General features: G+C 36.7%; 1 protein-coding gene and 1 long non-coding RNA gene across 2 annotated transcripts in view; both read right to left on the reverse strand.

The window, feature by feature from the left end:
* The window catches only part of LOC145729571 (rRNA methyltransferase 2, mitochondrial-like), a 195,580-nt gene that overhangs the window by 20,702 nt on the left and 153,454 nt on the right, over positions 1–21,424 (reverse strand). The gene's annotated exons all lie outside the window — the stretch shown is intronic.
* Positions 4,396–5,426, reverse strand: LOC145729314 (uncharacterized). The gene is made up of 2 exons (XR_014178330.1): positions 5,210–5,426; positions 4,396–5,142 (listed from the first exon to the last, which is right to left on the reverse strand). It is a non-coding gene; the product is annotated as an uncharacterized LOC145729314 (long non-coding RNA).

Below are 21,424 nucleotides of genomic sequence, written 5' to 3' on the forward strand. Positions count from 1 at the left end.
CAAACGCTCATTTTTAATTTAATTCATTATTTTCAGCAAGAAAAGTTGGCGGGAAAACCACTCGTGCCTTTAAATTCTGTTTTAAACGTAAGTAAAACAACTAAAAATGTGTATTAAATAGGCCGTTTATAATTTATTCTTTAATGCTTATATTGCTTATTATGCATCAGAGAGTTTCGGACGCTTTAAAAGTTCCTTTACGCACCGTCGAACGTTTAAGTTCTAAAGGAGTCGCAAAGAATGTCGACTTTCAGAGCCACGAAACTTCTGAGTCTACAATGGAAGCTGCGGAGTCTACAACTAAAAAGAGGAAAAACACAATGATTCAAATTCATCAGAATGTGGTCAGAAACCGAATTTATGCTATGTATTCAGCAGGTATAAACAAAAAGCGTATTATAGACATAACACATAACATTTCATCTTTGCTCAGTGGTTACACATAAAAGTATTGTTGTAGGTGAATGTGTCACCGTATCCTCACTGCAGCACCAACTCCAAAGCATAGATGGGATTACAGTATCACCCAGCACAGTTTACAACATTCTAAAAAAACTAAAGTTTGTTTACAGAGTTGAAATGCAGTATTTCGAATAGAAAATACTTTATAGAACAGCCCGTTATTGCTCATAGAAGACTAGAGTTTCTGCGTGAATACAGCAAAAACAAAACTTCCCCAATTTCACCCAAGCCAGTTGTCCTCGACGAAACTTGGATATTTAGTAAAGGTGCTTTTAGAAGAAGCTGGCAAGATGATTCGCTCAATACTGTAAGAAAAAAGTCTGGTGAAGGTTCTAGCTAGCTACTAACTTAATACTTGGTTGAGAAGATATATAACACAATATAAAAAACTTAATTTTACACTGCTTTTGTTGTTCAAGATGGTTGCACTTCCGTTTATACCGGAAGTCGATCACAACTTTCTTATTTTAAATAGAACACCAACATACATATTTGGATTCCTCACAAAATTCTGACCAACTTTTGTGTACAATGCCGTATGCCTATCTCTAGCCGTTTTCGAAATATTTGAGGTTTTTCCAAAAAAGTGACAGTTGCAACGCTCAACATATTTTTGTACTCTGTTAAAACCGTATTTCATTTTGCAATGAAACTTTGGGTTATTGTAAATAAAGGATCGTTTTATTAAACTGAGGGTGCGTAATGAGGCATTTTTATACAGGGTCGTCAAAAAAAAATTATAAACTTGCCACTAAAAAAAATGAAAAATCTCAAGTTTTTTAATTAGAAACCCACATTTTTTATGACTGAATCATTTTGAGCATTAAAAATTACTATAAGTTTCAATTTACTTGCCTATACCTAAATCCAACCCATTTCGTTTTATTTGAGAATAAACATTTTTTTATTAGGCTGCATGGTTGGGATTAGCTGGTACTCTAGCTGGCCATGCTTTTGACACACGGTGATATTGGAGACCTGCAGAGCATGTTAATAACACTAGTTTTGAGTGTTTTGACAACTGCAAATATGCCGTAGCGGTTACGTTATTCCAACCAAGGTTACTTAAATCTGTTTATTATTTACGGATAATGTGATAAAGTTGTGAGTAGAACATGTGAGGTACTTGCCGCTCGTTATCCAGAAAAACCAAAGCCATCACCAAAAGCTGTCAAGCAAATAATTGAAAATTTTAAGAATACGGGATCTGTGAAGAGAAAAGCTATTAAAACAAAACCAATCCTTAATAATACAAATGTAGAAATTGCAATTTTGCACTATTTTGTTGCAAATCCAACTTCGTCAATAAGACAAGTTTCCGTAGAATCAGGCATATCTAAAAGCTCAATTCAGAGGAACCTGAAGAAACATAAATTCCACCCTTTTTCATTTAAATTAGTGCAACACTTCAAAGAGGTTGACTTTCCAAAGAGAGTGGTTTTTATTGAGTTTTTGCTGACTAGTCACTATGGAGAAGAATTGTTTTTGAATAATATTATTTAGAGCGACGAGGCCAAATTCACTAAAAATGGAATGTTCAATAGACATAATTCACACTACTGGTGTAACATAAATCCACACGTAATTAGAGAGAGAAATTTTCAAGAAATCTGGAGTTTTAATAATAAAAAATGTTTATTCTCAAATAAAATGAAATGGGTTGGATTTAGGTATAGGCAAGTAAATTGAAACTTATAGTAATTTTTAATGCTCAAAATGATTCCGTCATAAAAAATGTGGGTTTCTATTTAAAAAACTTGAGATTTTTCATTTTTTTCAGCGGCAAGTTTATGATTTTTTTTTGACGACCCTGTATACAAATGAGTGATTACGCACCCTCAGTTTAATAAAACGATCCTTTATTTACAATAACCCAAAGTTTCATTGCAAAATGAAATACGGTTTTAACATAGTACAAAAATATGTTGAGCGTTGCAACTGTCACTTTTTTGGAAAACATCAAATATTTCGAAAACGGCTAGAGATAGGCATAGGGCATTCTATACAAAAGTTGGTCAGAATTTTGTGAGGAATCCAAATATGTAATAATATATAAGGTGTTCTATTTAAAATAAGAAAGTTGTGATCGACTTCCGGTATAAACGGAAGTGCAACCATCTTGAAAATATTTTAGTTAGATTGGGCATGCCCACATCAGTATCCTGCCAAATTTTCAAAACTCTCCTATTTATACTTTTTCCAATATCAATCGATGTCTTCCGTCGTGGGACACCCTGTAAATTTGTGTCTAAAAAGTGAATGTGATTCTACTGACTGGCAGATTGTAAAAAGAATTTGTAAACTAACAAAACTTAGCTGTTCCACAGTTGAGAGAGTGATTAAATCTGGAGAGGTGGTTTACCATACAATTAAGCGCAAACGAATAGGCCAAAAATTGAAAAACGTTGATTTAGGTTAGGCACCAAAGAAGACATACGGCGTACTGTTTACGAATTTTATAAGGAGAACAAGGTTCCTACCTTAGAAATGATCATGGTGTCTCGTATTGTTCAACTACGACAAGATTACTTGCGCCACATAAAGAAGTACCGAGACGAAGGCAGAAATATAATATATTTGGATAAAACTTGGTTTGAGACACATGCCGTTATTCAATATGGCTGGAACGACGCGACGGCAGCAAAAATTGTAATTTAAGTGCCCCATGTTCTAGGGGAAAGCGAATTATAAGTCTTCATGCAGGATCAGAAGACCGTTTTGTCTTACTGGTATCGGCAAAAAGAAAATTAAAAATTCGTGTGCTGACTAACATGAGGATATGACAGCTGATTTGTTTGAAAGCTGGGCAACACAACAGCTTTTGCCTAACATTAAGCCCAACTCAATAGTTGTTATGGACAATGCTTCATATCACTCTCGACTACATTGCAAGATTCCAAACACCGGTACAAAAAAAAAACAGATATAATTTCCTTCATGCAAAGTAAAGGTATGGAAACATCGAAAATATTGACAAAAAAGGACATGTTACATAAAATTAACCAAAAAAATTTCAAAAAAAATACCGTGTTGACATGCTTTTTGAGTCACATGGGCATACTATATTACGGCTGCCTCCTTACTATTGTGTATTTAACCCTATGGAAATGATTTGGGCTGCAGTGGAAACAAAATTAAGAAAGATAAATCAATCACCTCGGTTAAGTGCTACAATAGTGGAAAATATAGGATTAGTAGTGGAGGAAGTGGATAAATCCGGTATATGGAAGAACTGCGTATCACACGTTAAACAGAAAGAAAATGAATATTGCATTTTACCCTCAGTCACCCCCGTAGTAATCAATCCTGGTGAAAAGCTCGGAATCTGAAAATGATCAAAGTGACTAATAACTGAATGACTTTAACAAATGTAAATACTTATAAGTTTTATTTAATTTTTAATTTCATGTATATATTTATAAATATGTTATGTTTTGTTACAAATTGGAGATTCCATTGAATTAACTAAATTGGACGTTAATTAAAACTTTATTAAAAAAGTCATTAGTGCCTCAATAATTTTATTTCACGCCGTCCATGATCAACAAAGACACCGACTAGTTTAGTGTTTTCAGTTGTTTCAACTGACTTCGTATAGACTATAGTTCATCTGATGAGTCCAATGACTGCATTTTGTAATATATTTTGGGAGCAAATAATACTCAAACTGATGTAATTCACCTTTTGTATTTAATATGTTTACTTTGATTGACATAACATAAATGCAGGTGACAGAACCAGTTTGTTGTTACACGTAATATACAATGTTACTCAGAAGTTTCGAAGAATGAATGTTGTTATGATGAAACCTCACGTTAATGAGATTTAAACATTTTAAAATTAGATTGCTCAAGGTCGTGGAGTAATTGCATGAGTTCATAATTAGCTATAAATGAACACACTTGAATATTCTGCAGGAAATCAAACGAACCGTTAGTTGTATATGTACACGTGTATATTACAAAAAAAATCTACAATATTTATAATTTACGAATATTAATAAAATTTACAAAGTTGCGGAAAATTAAAAAAACAATTAAAGTAAAATTTGAAATTAAATTAAAAAAAAAACAGGAAAAGTTTTCCCAGTGCCAAACTGTCTCTAACTGCCCTTACCAGTTCTTAAAGACGATGTTTGGGTCCTGGAACCTCCAGTATCCTCTCCCCAGTAGTCAGTAGTGGCCACCGCTGATTTCCAGGTAGGAAATGGGGTCCAGAGACTGGTGACAGGTACCTAAGGCAGAAAACAGCAGAACACCAGGGAAAAGGAACAAACAGCTTCAACACTTGTTCCGGCAACCAAAAAGGTGACCAGAGGTAATGACAAGTGTTGAAATTGTTTAAAGCAAACTAATATAAACTAAAAAAAATTAAATAAAACTAAATCAAGTGAGGAATTGACCTGGTGGTTCAACTCTGACCTTCTGAAACTCTGTGGCTGCTGGTCGGCTTTTCCAACACGTGGGTTGGTCCGGAAAACTCTGGATGGAGCAGTCCCGGTTAGGTTTATTCAATCCCCGAGAGGAAAGTTCTTTGGTCGGGAAACCCTTAGATCTCTGGTCAGAAAACCCTCAGATCTCCGGTCGGAAAGCCCTTAGACGTCCGGTCAGAAAGCCCTCGGAAAGTCTTTGAATCTCCGGTTGGAAAGCCCTTGAATCTCCGGTCGGGCCGAACACAATACTGTAATTCGGCCAGATGATCACGGATTAAAAATTTTAAGTCACACACGTGCCACAACGCTCAGAACCTAGGTCAGATGTCGGCAGTTCGGGTGCTGTAGTGGTAAAGAGACCGATGTCACAAAGTGGGGTGATTAAATAGGCCACATGGCACCTGACACAACGAAACACGACCACAAATCGACGCTTTCCCGACAAAAATCGAAACGAATCACGTGACTACGCCACCTGATAACTCATCAGGTCACGCACCCACATTAACCACAAAATGTGCACAAAGTGCAAATGGAGCTATTAAACGATCGGAATCCGTCTACTAGTCTAAGTAGGCCCACGGACATTAAAAACACAAACCAAACGAGTTACGGACGAAAACTCTATTTCGTACGTAACAATGTTTAATAGAATTCTTTTAAAATTTGTCAGAATGAATGAGTTTTTTGGGCAAGTTAATTAACTATGATAAATTCATAACATCACTGACGGCGTAAGCAAGTCACATGACGTCTATTTGGTAGTATGTTGCCTTGAACTTGAATTAAAAAATTAGTGCAAAAAAAAGTATTTTTCGACGACTTAATATAGAATATACTATTTCCGCACTAGTGCGGAAAAGATTAACTTTCTGAAACTCATATGCGTGCGAAAAAGTATCAGCTTCAGCACGCGAGTAGAAAAAATTATATTACTTTGTCGGACTAGTAACGTAATGTGTTATATCATGGCTGTACCATGAGTATATAAGGAGTTTACGTATAAGATCGGTCAGTTGTCATGTCTATGTCAAAACGGTGTGTCAACTGTCAAGGTTGAATTAGGTGTAAAAGGTCAATTTCGGGTTTTTGTTCTGTTTTTAAAGCTGCCAAGCACGTTTTGTATTTGATGTTAAATATAAGTTTGTAGCGAGGCAGTGGAGAGCTGGGGGTCGCTTAGGGGTGCGGAATCGTTCGTAGAGGGTTACTCACTTAGAAAAGCTCAAAAACTAAGGGGCTGAACATAAAATAACATCTATTGTAGGCATAAATTAACACAAGTCATCTAGTCTCTAACTAATCTAAAATTCTTCAACCTAACCTAAGTCTTCTCTCTTCTCTTTGTTTTCTTGGCGGTCGGCCTCTTCTACCGGCAACCAAGATAATAGAAATGTGGGGATTATTTTCGTTACAAGTTGTTAAAGTGGTTATTCTCTGGCCTTTTCATTTAGTTAAAAGACCTCGATGTAACCAAAGTGGCGACGAGGATAAAATTGGAAGCCTTAAGTTTGTATTGATTGTGGAAATTAGTGATCCACACCGGCTAACCTAACTATTTCGGAGTGTCTTATAACCAGAGCTTAATTTCCTTTTAAAAACCACAATTATTAGCAGTTTTGATAAGCAGTGTCTTACAAGGAGTCCGGAAAAAGCATTTATTTATCTTACAAAGATGGCTGCAGAAGAAGTGATTGTTCCGAATGTAACAGTTATTAACACTGGAAATTTGTCAAATATTCGCGTGTTCAATATTGGCGATGACTGGGAAGTGTTTGTAGAAAGGCTGGATCAATGTTTAAGGGCAAACAGGGTTGAAGAAGATAGAAAAGTATCAATTTTAATCACATCAATTAGTGAAGATACTTATAAGATTATTAAAAATCTTTGTCACCCTGAAAAGCCATTTGAAAAGTCCTATGCTGAGTTGGTTAGGCTGTTGGATAGTCAATTTAGACCAGCGGTGTCAGTGTACAGGAAAAGGTTTCAGTTTGATTTGCTTCGCCAAGGGGAGGAGACAGTAACCCAGTGGTTTGTAAAAATTAAGAAGACTGCAACCGATTGCGAATTTGGAAACATGTTGGAGGAGCGAGTTAAAGACAAGTTTGTGGCTGGATTGAAGTCTGGACCCATACTCGACCGGCTTTGTGAAGGAAAATCAACCAGGCCTTTGATGCAGATGCTGGAGATTGCAGTAGCAAAGGAAGCTGCTTTAAAGGAGTCTAGGGTAGTGGATGTCAACCAGATTGCCAAGAAGACCCCACAGACTTCCACTATAAGCTCTAAGAAGTCATTTGTAACAGAGGGCCAGCAACGAGGGACTGGTAAGCAGTTGTTATGTTTTCACTGTAATAAAAGTGACCATGATTTTAAAAAATGTAAATTTAAGAAATTTGTGCGTAGTAAATGCAAAAAGAAGGGTCATATTGTTGCAGATTGTAAAGCTGACATTAAAACCACCCATTTTAATGACACAGATAGCACTAGGGAACTTGATCTTTTTCATATAAAAGATGTATTACAAATTGGGTCAAATCCTAATGGCTTTGTGAAACCTTTATGTGTTAATGTTTTAATAAATAGTAAGCCAGTATGTATGGAGGTTGATACAGGTGCTGGTATGTCATGTTTGCCATATGATTTGTATAAATTACATTTTTCTAATGTCAAGTTGGAGCCAACCAACATAGTTTTAAAATATTATGATGGTCCTGTAGCGCATCCTAGGGGCATGATGAGTGCTTCTGTCTGCATTGGTAATGTATCTCATACATTTAATTTTGTGATAGTCAAAGGAGCTACTTGAGCTTTATTGGGTAGAGACATTTGGGCTAAATTTGGTCTTACTTTGAATGGTGTGACAGTTGTTTTTAAAGGTAAGGAGGTGAGTGAACAAGCTGGTATAAGTCTTTTTAAAGTAGGTTTAGAAAATATGCTCACTAATAACCCTTTATTACAGTCAATGCTGTCAGAGTATTCAAATATTTTTAGTAATGAGTTAGGAATCTACAATGGAGGTCTAATTAGGCTGGAAACTACAGAAAATATTCAACCTATTTTTAGAAAACCTCATCAAATTCCTTTTGCCTTTAGGAATAAGGTAATAAAAGAGTTAGAGCGCCTTGAGAGTGAGGAGGTGATTGAAAAAGTTGATAATGCTAAATTTGGAACTCCTATTCTTTCTGTATTAAAGCCAAATGGGTTAGATATACGTGTGTGTGCAAATTATAAAATTACTATAAATAAGTATTTAAAAGACTTTAACTATCCCTTGCCCAGAATAGAGGATATTTTCGCGGCTTTGCAAGGTGGTCAGAAATTTACAAAATTGGATTTTCAAAATGCTTACAACCAGTTATGTGTAGATGAAGAGACAAGTGAGTTGTTAGCTTGGAGTACACCATACGGTATTTTTAAAGTCAAGCGACTTCCATATGGTACTAAGCCTGCATGTGCCATTTTTCAAAACATTGTGGAAAAAGTTCTTCAAGGTTGTAAGGGTACTGTTAATTATTTAGATGACATTGTTGTTACTGGTAGTAATGATAGGGAACATCTTGAGAATTTAAAGCAGGTGTTTGAAAGATTGAAGAAATCAGGTTTTAGATTGAATTAAAAAAAATGTGAATTTTTGAAAAGCTCCATATTTTATTTAGGTCATAAAATCTCAGCAAAAGGTTTAGAACGAGATAATCAAAAAGTTAAAGCAATTCTAGACCTGCCTAGACCAAAAAATGTTACAGAAATTAGAGCATTTGTAGGAATGGTAAATTACTATTCAAAATTTATTAAAAATTTGGCTGAAAAGCTAAAACCTTTCTACGAAATGTTACAAAAGGGTGCTTCTATTAAATGGAATGATAGATGTGAGAAGTATTTTAATTTGGTCAAGAAAGAAATATCATCTGACAGTGTTTTAATGCACTATGACCCAGTTAAACCTTTGAGGTTGGTGTGTGATAGTAGTCAGTATGGGTTAGGAGCAGTTTTGTTACATATTTTGCCTGACGGATCTGAAAGGCCTATTTGTTTTGTGTCCAGAGTTTTATCTAAAGCTGAGAAAAACTATAGTGTTATTCATAAAGAGGCACTTAGCATTTATTGGGCCGTGCAAAAGTTGTATCAGTATTTGGCAGGTAGAAAGTTTAAAATTATGTCAGACCATAGGCCTTTACAAGCTTTGTTTGGTGAAAATAAAAGCTTACCTCTTATGGCTGCTGGTCGTTTGCAGCGTTGGTCATTGTTCCTGCAAGGATTTGACTATACCTTTAAATATATTAGGGGTAAGGAGAATGTAAATGCTGACATGTTAAGTAGATTACCCCTTCCTGTAGAAAATGAGGTGGTGGAGCATGATGAATCTGATTATCTACATTTTATGGAAAATTTAATACCTATTGACTTGTATAAACTTAGATCTGAAACCCGTCGAGATCCTGTTTTAGGAAAAGTGTTTAATTTGATTCGATATGGTTTTCCAGAAAAGGTAGATAATGAATTATTACGGCCGTTTGTATGTCGCAAGGGTGAACTTTCAATTGATACAGGAGTAATAATGTGGGGATTTAGAGCTGTAATTCCTACAAAGCTCCGGCCTCAGTTATTAAAAGAGTTGCATGGTACACATGAGGGAGTGTGTAAGATGAGAGCTAATGCCCGAGCGTATTTTTGGTGACCTTCACTAGACAGTGAGATTGAAAATTTAGTAAACCGTTGTAGTGTATGTGGTTTGTCCAAACCGGAACCAAAAAAGTCTATGTTGTTTCCATGTGATAAATCTTCTTATTTCTTTGAGAGGATACATGCTGATTTTTTGGGTCCTATACAGGGCAAAATGATACTTATCATTGCAGATACATTTTCAAGGTGGGTTGAGGCATTCATCATGAACTCAACTGATGCGGCGACCACTGTAGAAAAATTTAGAGAATTTATGGCTCGATTTGGTTTACCTAGGGTAGTAGTTACTGATAATGGGCCTCAGTTTAGTTCGGAATTATTTTCTAAGTTCTTGTCCGGAAATGGAATTAAACATCTAACATCACCGCCTTTTCACCCTGCAACTAACGGATTTGCGGAAAATGCAGTTAAAAGCTTTAAGAATGGTCTTTACAAGGCAATCAAGGACAATTCGAACAGGAATGTGTCTTTTGAAACATTGATGAGTAGATATTTATTCCATTACCGAAATTCTGTGCATTCGACAACTGGAGTTTCACCTTCTAGTTTGGTTTTTAGACATAAAATTAGAAATAGGTTTGATTTACTGTCCAGTGAAAAGAGTAGGGGAGATGAGAATGTTAAAGATTATAAGGGTGTTAGTCAAGAGCAATTTAAAGTTAATGATAAGGTTTTATGCCGTGACTATCGAAATCCTAATCGTAAAGCTTGGTGTAAAGCTATTATCGATGAGGTTTTGAGTGAGCGTATGTATTTGTGCAGATTAATTGATGAAGATTTAGTTTGGAAAAGGCATATCTAAATCAAGTGGTTAGAGATAAAGAAAATCTGCTTGATTTAGATCCTTTAGTTGAGTCTAAGGTAGAAAATAAGTTGCCTTGTATTGTATCTGAGGCTCACAGACCAAATATTGTAAGCGCTGAGTCTGACAGTGAAGTGATCGGTACCGCGATAAGTGCCCCAAGTTTAACCGAGAAAACGCAAGATCATTCTGTTAGTGAAAGCAGTGCTGAAAACGCTTCTGACTTAGACCTAGAGTCTGCAGTCAGGTTGCCTATTAAACCGCCTGAAGTGTTAGTTAGGGTTAGTGATAATAATGATAGCGAAGTTCCTTCTTCCAGTATAGACATAAGGGCTAGGCCAAAAAGGAAAATTAAGCCACCGCAGCGTTTAAACTTGTGAAGGGAGGGATTGTTATATCATGGCTGTACCATGAGTATATAAGGTGTGGGATCTTATCGAAGATCTAATTAGAGTGGACTGTATTCGTATTAATAATAGTAGTTTGTATGCGTTTTAAACAAATTTAATTACAATTTTATGCTTTCGTAACTTTTTACATGTGTTCCCGCACACACGGTGTATATTATTATTTTTTTGACAACTGACGTTTGCAAGTGTCTATCAGTTCTGTCACGTCACAAATAGAAAGGGGCAAAATATCGATAGATTATACATATCGGCCGCCTTGAAATAACCTTATTTCAACGTCTAAATGTAAAACAAACATTACAAACATTGAAGCATAACGCTCAAATATACTTAAAACTACTAACAACTTTGAACGTAGAAATAAATGCCAATATCAATTCTCGATTGGTAAAGGACAAATTTTCGTTATTGACCGTCGCACTATGCCACTTTTAGTTTTCACAGACACAACACGCACTAAATCGTCAATTCCAGGATGAACGGCAAGGATGCGTCCTAATGGCCATCTCATGGGTGGTTCATTATCCTCCTTCATTAAAACTAGCGTTCCAATTCGTACGTTCTCCTGACGGGTTCTCCACTTTGACCTTTGTTGTAGGGTATTTAGATAATCTTTGCTCCAAACTACCCAGAACCGTTGAACTAACTGCTGGAGTTGTTTGAAGTGTCGTAGTCTATTACTTAGAGTTGTAGTTTCGTCTGATTGGGGAACGGATACCAAATTGCTTCCAATCAAAAAATGACCAGGTGTAAGCGCTTCCAAGTCCGAAGGATCGTTGGATAAAGGAGTTATTGGACGGGAATTTAATATAGCCTCTACTTGAGTGAGAAGAGTGTAAAAATTTTCGAAATTAAAATGATTTTCGCCCATTACTCTTTTTAAGTGATATTTGAAAGATCTAACAGCTGACTCCCAGATACCTCCGTGATGCGGAGATCTGGCCGGTATAAAATGCCATGTAATCTGATGTTCAGAAAAATATGAATTGTACTGGTTTGATACAGAGTCTCGAACAAGTTGGGAACATTTTTGAAGCTCGTGATTAGCTCCTACAAAATTCGTTCCGTTGTCGCTGAAAATGTGACTTGGCAAACCACGGCGAGAGGAAAATCTTTTAAAGGCGTTCAAGAATGAAACTGAACTCAGATCACATACTAGTTCCACATGAACTGCACGAGTCGACAAACAAATAAAAATACACAAGTAAGATTTAATTAACATTCTGTTTCGAGTTTTACCGTCCTTCAGCATGTAAGGTCCAGCGTAATCAACCCCACAACAGGCAAAAGGTCTTGATGGTGCGACACGATTTGTAGGCAAATCGCCCATTAATTGTTGAGCTTCAACAGGTTTAGCTCGAAAGCAAGAAACACAATTACGCAATACTCTGCGTACTTCATGTCGTCCATTTAAAATCCAAAACCTTTCTCTAATCTGTGTTAAAATGAATTGAGGACCTGAATGTAAGAATTTATGATGATACGATTGAATTAACAAACTAATAAACCAATGTTTATTTGGCAGAATCAGTTGATGTTTGCGAGCATAGCTTAGATGTGAGTTTTCAAGTCTACCGCCTACTCGTAATAGTCCTTGATCGTCAAGAAATGGGTTCAAACTTATAATTTTACTGTTTTTGTGAATCATACGATCAACTTTTAAGTCATGAATTTCTGAGTCAAAACGTTCAGCTTGGATAATTTTGCATAATTTTAGCACTGTCTCGTTGAGATCGTTTGATGTAAGAGGACCAGTGACTCTAACTTTTCGTTTGACATTGTTAATAAATCTAAATACATAACTATAAATTCCCACTAACTTAGTGAATGAAGACCATTTAAAAAGAATTTCACTAGGATCAATTTTCTTTTGTAAGAGCGGGAAAGATACTGTAACATTTTCCGTTTCCGGCCAGCAGCTACGCGGTTTTTTCAAGAATGCCGGACCATGCCACCAAATATCTTCTTGACTCAATTGTTCAGGACTGGTGCCTCTAGAGACAATATCCGCGGGATTGTCATGTGAGTTGACATGCGTCCAGGTAAATCCATTGGTCAACCGTTGAATTTCACCTACGCGATTAGAGACAAACGTTTTCCACTTACTTGGGTCGGAACTTAACCAGTCCAACACAATGGTGGAATCACAGAACAACACTATCTCAGCGGATGAAAGATCTTTAGATAAAATTACTCGTTGTATCAATTGCGATAATAAAAGCGCTCCGCATAATTCCAAGCGCGGTAATGAGACTGAACTTAATGGGGCCAAACGGGATTTAGCACACCACAAATTTGACACGAAGCTTTCTTCATCTTCAACATTTTTTGATACGTAGTAAATACACGCTCCGTACGCAAATTCCGACGCATCGCAAAAACCATACAAAAAAGATATTTTATCTACTCCTAGCATGGTAATCATTCATTACATAGCTCATTTTGAGTTACGTAATGAGCGATTTTACCGCACTAGTGCGATAATAATCGATTTTATCGCACTAGTGCGATAAAACAACTTTAAATGAAAATTTGTGCTGTAATTGTTTATTGAATTTAAACATAACTTTGATAAAACCATGAACAGACCTATCTTAAATAATAACTATATTTTACTTTTTATGAATATTAAAAGTGAAATGAATTCCTGAATTAGAAAGTTCTTGGATCGAATTTACACAAAAAAAAAAAAAAAAGGCTGGATGAACTATAGGTTGATGCCAAGGTTTCAAAGTACACGAGTAACACTTTTTCTTGAAAGGGACTCTTCATGTTCTTGGTCTCGCACCAGGTGACAAAACGTTGATACATTTTTTCATATTTCTCCTTTGACTTGGCAGGCAACAAGCCAGATACCACGTTTGCGGCAGCTTCTTCAATATCTGACGGAAGTTCTTCAGACATGTTCATAACGAAATGCACTTTTAAAAATTTGTGACTGACACTGTTAAATTGTCGCTTAAGTGATATGTGGAAACAAATGGCCACCATAGCAACAACACCAAAACAGTACAGCGTAGATGACAAGATTTAAGGGTAACAAATAACTACCCGTAGCAAGCATATACGAGACGTTCCTAAATAGTTCACATTGCACAAAATATGAATTTTTTTCTTACTTTACGCTGCTTCTGATGGTCGTAGATAAAATGTTGTACATCACCCGTGGGGTATGGCAAATTAACGTACTCGTGTGATCACCACAACTCGGTCTACGACCTCGTCGTGGCAACTCTCCCACTCGTGACTATAAAAATGCTCATACCCCACTAGTAATGTAAATAACTATTATAACGCCCTATGCAGCGGGGAATTCGTATATTATTTACGGCTTCCAATTTTTCCGCAAAGTCTCTCCACTTTGAAGCAATGGTCTCTGGAACGTCAGTATCCCAATCTAATTGAAGTTTCCAAACTTCTTGCAGAATTAACTTTGCTTGCACTATTACTGGGCTGATAATCCCAATATATCATAGAGTTGACCGATACTCGATAATAAGGTTCGCTTAGTTATTTTATTTGTATTTAAATTTACAGTAAATGCATAGCCGATCGTATCACTTACTGGGTTCCAGACAGTTCCCAGAGCTTTAGTTTCATTTTCTCCTCGAAAACAAAAAGATTCTTGAGTAACATTGGACGCGTTTTCATTGAATTTATGATCATTTGACAGCCATTTTCTGAGTTTAAATCCAGAACGTTGTAGAACAGAGTCTATTTCGTCTTTTAAGCCCGTTAAATGATTTGTGTCGCTATGGCCGAAAATTAAATCATCCATATAAAAACAATTATTAATAATTTGGCTTACTTCGGGATTACATTCCTTCACTCTTTGGCCAATTTCATGTATAATACGAGTGGCCAAAAACGAAGCACTTGCTGTACCATATGTAATGGTGTTAAGTTGAAAATGTATAATTTCGTTCGTTTGATTATCACGCCAAAGAATTCTTTGAAAATCCCGTTGTTATTTATGTACTAAAATCATCCGGTACATTTTCTCTATATCCGCTATAACTAAAATTGGGTAAGTTCTCCTACGTAAAACTATGTCGATGATATCGGGCTGAACTTTCGGACCTACTTTTAAGACGTCGTTTAAGCTTAAACCGGTCGATGTTTTTAAACTAGCGTTAAAAACTACTCTGAGTTTTGTCGTCGTACTCGATTCGCGCAATACGGAATGATGACTTAAATAAACAATTGGACCGTCAGAATTTGTAGAGTGGGGATCTATACGCGACATATGTCCTAGAGACTCATACTCGTTTAGGAACTCGGTATATTTTCATTTTAAGTCGGGATTTCGTTCTAACCTACGCTCTAGTGACATAAGACAATTTTTCGCAATTGAGTATGACTCTCCTAGGTCGGTATAATTTTCTTTTAGTGGTAACTTTACAATAAATCTACCGGCAGGATCAGTTTCCACGTTTTTTCTGAAATGGAGTTCGCAATCTTATTCTTCATTAGTTAATTTATCTAAAGAGTTGTCTACATTTTCAATTTTCCAAAACTGATTTATTACGTCATTTATTTCTTTATCGGAGAACTCATTAACCGTCAAAAAACAAGAAGTGGAACATTGTAAATTTTTCATATGATTATTGGGTTGAACGCTAATTGGACCAGCTAACACCCAGCCAAAATTAGTATTTTGTAATATCGGTAAATTTGGACCTAGCAGCAATTTCCCTGAACTAAGAGTGCGATAAAATATTTCAGCTCCTATTAAAATATCAACAGGTCCTGACTCATTATACCATGGATCTGCCAATTCAATATTTGCTGGAATATTTAAACAGGACTGATCAAATGTTATTTGAGGCAAGTCTGCAGTTATTTGATCAACTACTAAAAAAATTATTTTTGAATGAAAATGACCATTTTGTGATTTAATTGTACTGTAGGTTCTTGCTACTATGTTCGAAGCAGATTTATTTATTCCTAAGACTGGAATGTTTACCTTGTCACTCTTTAAGCCTAAACGCTCCACTAGTTCTTTAGAACAAAAGTTGGATTGGCTTGCTGCATCCAATAATGCTCTACATTGAACCCAAACATGATTTGAACTTAGAACATCTACAACTACTGTGGCTAACAGTACTTGTGATTTAGGACTTTGTGTTAAATTTACCTTTGGTACTAATTGATGACTACAAGCAGCAACATTTGACAACTCAGTTACAGACAAGTCATAACCACCTTCAGGTTGATTGATTATTGAAGATGTCATTTCAGCATCAGAATTTGTTACCGTTACATTACAATTATTATTGTTGCCTGTAAATGACCTTGACTGTGATGTGGTTTGTACAAATGAACTAGAATTATTTGATCTAAAATTTGGATCATGTAAAACTGAATTGTTCTGAGTTTTTTATTGCATAACCTACAACCTCTTCCAGTACATACTTCTGAGTTGTGGTCATATTTAAGGCAGTTCGTGCAAATACCAATTTTCCTTAATTGTTGATATCTTTCTCGAAATGAAAGGGCTAATAGCTTTGAACACTTATAGGTAAAGTGATTTATTTCACGACAAAAAGAACACCTTTGTGTGTTTGATTGAGGGTTACGCCTGGTCTCACTTTTTAAAGATAACTCTTTAGAGTCATTTAACTCCAAATGAGCCAAAACTTTATTGGGAACTTTGTTTTGCCTATCTAAGTTGTAGCTATTACTTATAGTTTCCAACACTTGACATTTATTTTTTAAAAATGTTAAAAAATCATCAAATTTAGGAGATTCTACTTTGTTAGACTGTTCCCATTCTCTTTTCGTATTATTATCTAATTTTTGAAGTACCAGAAATATTAATAAGGTGTCCCACTGATCAACAGGTTGATTTAAACTTGCTAAGGCTCTTAGATTACACATTAAGTGATCAATTAGTCTTTTCGAAAAGCTTGATGTGATTCGTTTACGATTCGTGTAATATCAAATAAATTTCGAACGTGATTATTTATTAATAATCTCTTATTTTCATAACGCTCTTTTAATAACAAAATTGCCTTTTCATAGTTGGCTTCACAAATTTCTAAAGACTGTAAGATTTGCATGGCTTCACCTGACAGACAAGACTGCAAATAATAAAATTTCTGAATGGTTGCTAATTCTGCATTGTTATGCACCAATGCTTGGAATATTTCAAAAAATTGTAACCATTTATCTATAGAGCCACTAAATTTAGGTAGTGAAATAGCCTGGAGCTTAGTTGTGTTATTACTTGCTTGATTAGCTGGAAACATAGCATGCTGCTGACACAAACTAGAAGGAGTAGAATTATTTATATTGACTGTGCTGTTTTGATCATGTGATTCTATTAATTTTGATGCTTGTGCTACTGCACTGAAGTAATCCTCTTCAAAGAATTGCCTCTCACTTTCTTGGCTTTCATCTAATATTTCTAACCTCGATTGAAGCTCCTCAAACTCTGCCCAAGTTGCTTCAAGCTTACTGATTCGTATTTTTAAACTCATAATGTCTGGATTGTGACCATTGACATATGAACAAAACCTTGTTAAAGTAGCCTTTAACTGACCTCGCCTAAGTGCTAACCTGCTAAGTCTTGTGTTTGAGAATCCATTATGTTTGTTTGTTTTTCTTTTTTAATTTATATTGACAAGTTTTAATAATTGAAAGAACTAGTTTTCTGGTACACTTCATTCTAGTAGAGGCTTTGGACAATATGATGGGCATGCATGGATTGATTAACGGTGTTTGGTGATTAATTTAGGGCAAGTTTAAGTTTAAGGATACGACCTTACTTGTATTTTGCTTTGGATTCCGCTTCTTCTCCTAGTACTACGAGTACTACGTCCTTATACTTGAAGAAAGTCCAAATGTAGGATTGTAGATGAGGAATGTATGTATCCAGCAGGCAATTTTCCTTCTGGGGCACTCTGGGGCCAATGACCTTTACGTATTTTCGAATATTCGCTCGTAAGGACCAAAAATGTGGGATCTTATCGAAGATCTAATTAGAGTAGACTGTATTCGTATTAATAATAGTAGTTTGTATGCGTTTTAAACAAATTTAATTAAAATTTTATGCTTTCGTAACTTTTTACATGTGTTCCCGCACACACGGTGTATATTATTATTTTTTTGACAACTGACGTTTGCAAGTGTCTATCAGTTCTGTCACGTCACAAATAGAAAGGGGCAAAATATCGATAGATTATACATAAGGAGTGAAGGGTGTCATAGAAGGAGAAGGAAAATAATAATCTTCACCAACTTAACACTCCACTTTATTGAATCCCTTCGAATTCAATGTAGAATCAAATATAACAGATTTTTGTAGGAACTAACTAGAAAATGATTGAGATCGAAAAACGTAAGCATTGAGCAAGAATCGTCCATCTTGTGTTGTAATCCTGAGTTAAAGTGTCTCGTCATCGCCCTGAAGTCAGGTCCTTGCGTCCTATTCTTCTTTTTGCTTCTTGCCGGCTGACACTGCTGACAGTGTCGCCACAGTACCCCCCGTCCAGCGACAAAGTCGCGAAACGAACTGTTTTCCTTGTCTTAGCTGGCAACGTTGCGGGAGATTTTCGAACTTCTTCAAGGCGCGCATACGAATGTTCGGACTGGATCTGGAAATCATCTGGCAGATAGGCGGGCTTTAGGCGGTCTATTGTGATGTTGTCACTACGATTGCCAAGGTCAATCTTGAAGAACTTGTCACTTCTGGAGATAACACGATGGGGTCCAGAGTAAGGCGCTGTCAAAGGTGGTTTTACTGCATTATTTCGCACAAAAACATGGGAACAACTTGAAAGGTCCTTGGAGATAAAAGTTTTAATCTTGCTATGATCAGATGCTGGTCTAGGTTGAAGTTCTAACATTGTTGCTCTGAGTTTGCTGACCAACTCATTTTCGTTGGCTGGTTCAGTGGATGAATTTAGAAATTCTCCTGGTAGTTTAAGAGTGGTTCCATAAACAAGCTCAGCTGGTGAACAATCAATGTCCTCTTTGAAAATGTTTCGAAGACCCAATAAGGTTATTGGTAAAACTTCAGTCCAACGATCCGACTTGGCTGCAATGAGGCTTGCTTTAAGGGTCCTATGAAAACGTTCAATAAAACCATTTGCTTGAGGATGATATGATGTTGTTTTGATGTGCAGAATACCCAAGAATCTGGAAAGTTCTTTGAACAAGCTTGATTCAAATTGTCTCCCTCTATCCGAAGTAATCTTGCTGGGTACACCAAAACGCGATATCCAAGTAGAAATAAAGGTGGATGCAATGGTGGTTGCTGACATGTCTTTAATTGGAACTGCTTCGGGCCATCTAGTGAAACGATCCATCATTGTTAACACATAACGAAAATCACTGGACGATGGCAATGGTCCAACTATGTCGATGTGGACATGGTCAAATCTGTAGTCAGGCATAGAAATTTTCTGGTGAGCTGTCTTAGTATGTCGGTTGATTTTGGAGCGTTGACAGTTGAGGCATTGCCTACTCCAAAGGGCTACTTCTTTCTTGATGTTTCTCCATACGAAACGACTGGTCAGAAGCTTGATGGTTGCCTTAACACCGGGGTGAGAAATTCCATGAAGCTTTCTGAAAATACTAAGTCGATGTTTTTCTGGGATATAAGGACGAAATTTATTTTCAAAAACATCACAGTAAAGTTGAACATCAGTGCCTGGGATTTGAATCTGTTGAAGATTTAAACTGGAGTCAGTAAGCAGCTGGTTTAGTTCTGCGTCGTCAGTCTGATCTGCAGCTATTGCTTGGTAATTAATCTGAATATCTTCAATACTCGAGATTTCAGGTCTGGAAAGGTAGTCTGCTACTATGTTGTCTGAACCTTGAACATGGCGAATGTCAGTGGTAAATTGTGCAATGAAATCTAAATATCGAAACTGTCTAGGAGTGCACTTGTCACTTTTTTGATAGAAAGCAAAAGTGATTGGTTTGTGGTCAGTAAAAACAGTAAATCTGCGGCCTTCTAACATGAATCGAAAGTGTTTAATAGCAGCATAAATGGCGAACAGTTCTCTGTCATAAGCACTATACTTAGCCTGAGCAGTATTTAACTTCTGAGAGAAAAAAGCCAATGGTTGAAGTTGATCATTGTTCTTTTGTTGTAAGGAGGCTCCTACAGCAAAATCCGACGCATCTGTAGACAGAATGAGTTGAGCAGAAGGTAAGGGATGTGACAAAAAGGTGGCTTCAGCGAGGATTTCCTTACAGCTCTCAAATGCCTTCACTGCAACATCAGTCCAAGTTATTGGTTGCTGTTTTTTTTGCTTACCTTTAAGTAAGTCATGTAATGGTGCTTGAAGCTCAGCAGCCTTGGGAATGAATGAACGGTAGAAATTTAACATCCCAAGAAACCGTCGAAGTTGCTGAGTGTTGTTGGGCTTGGTAAAATTCCGTATAGCAGAAAACTTCTCGTCTGTTGGTTTGATGCCCTCTGCCGAAACTTCATGACCTAAGAAAAGAACTTTATTTTGGCCAAAAACACATTTTGACGAATTTATTAAAATTCCATATTGGCATAAACGTTCGAATACCATACGTAAATGTTCTAAATGTTGATCGGCTGACTCAGAGGCAACAAGGATGTCGTCAATGTAGACAAAACAGAAATCCAAGTCACGGAAAATTTCATCCATAAACCTCTGAAATGTTTGAGCAGCGTTTCTGAGCCCGAAGGACATGTACACAAATTCGTACAGACCAAACGGTGTTGTCACTGCAGTCTTATGTATATCATCAGCAGCAATCGGTATTTGATTGTAAGCGCGAACCAAATCCAGGGTGGAAAATAGTTTCTTGTTGGCCAATCCATGAGTAAAGTCCTTGATGTTGGGGATCGGATAAGAATCGTGAACGGTACGAGCATTAAGAGCTCGATAGTCTCCACACGGTCTCCAAGAAGTGTCCTTTTTGGGAACAAGATGCAAAGGTGAGGACCAGCTACTTTTTGATGGGCGGATGATTCCTTGTTCCAACATGGATTGAAACTCCTCTTTGGCGATGACAAGTCTGTCAGGTGCCAAACGTCTAGGGCGAGCTGATGCAGGTGGGCCAGGGGTAGTTATAATGGTATGAACAGTGTTGTGTTTGGCTTTGGAGTGTTGGTTGCGTGGCTGGGTAAGTGATGGAAAATTTTTGAGAAGTTTGTGGTACTCTGTAAGGACAATCATAGTTTGAATGAAAGGACCGTAAGAATTGGCATTATTTCCAATGGTTGATAGGCCAGTTGTCCTGTCAAAGATTGCGAGCTTTCTGCTATCTACAATAATGTTGTAAAAAGATAAAAAGTCGATTCCCAAAATTGGATGTGAAACATCGGCCACAAGAAATGTCCAACGAAAGCTTCTGCGAAGTCCAAAGTCCAAGGTGAAAGTACGCTGTCCGTAGGTCGAAATTTCTGAGTTGTTGGCTGCCAAAAGCTGGTAATTGGAGCGAGGACGCCTTTCTTTAAGCAAAGTGTATGGAAAAATGGAAACCTCGGCGCCGGTGTCCACTAAAAAACGAATTTTTGATGAATTGTCAGTCACAAATAAGCGGCGCGGGTTTGAGGAGGGTAGAAAACCCGCCGCTACTGGTTCTCCCCCCTTGAGTTTTCCGAGATAGTGAAAGAACATGGGCTATTACATTTTTTTGCTTTATCACCGA

The sequence above is a fragment of the Ips typographus genome, linkage group LG5 (assembly GCF_016097725.1).
Source record: "Ips typographus isolate SLU linkage group LG5, UJ_Ityp_2.0, whole genome shotgun sequence".
NCBI classification, from domain to species: Eukaryota; Metazoa; Arthropoda; class Insecta; order Coleoptera; family Curculionidae; genus Ips; species Ips typographus.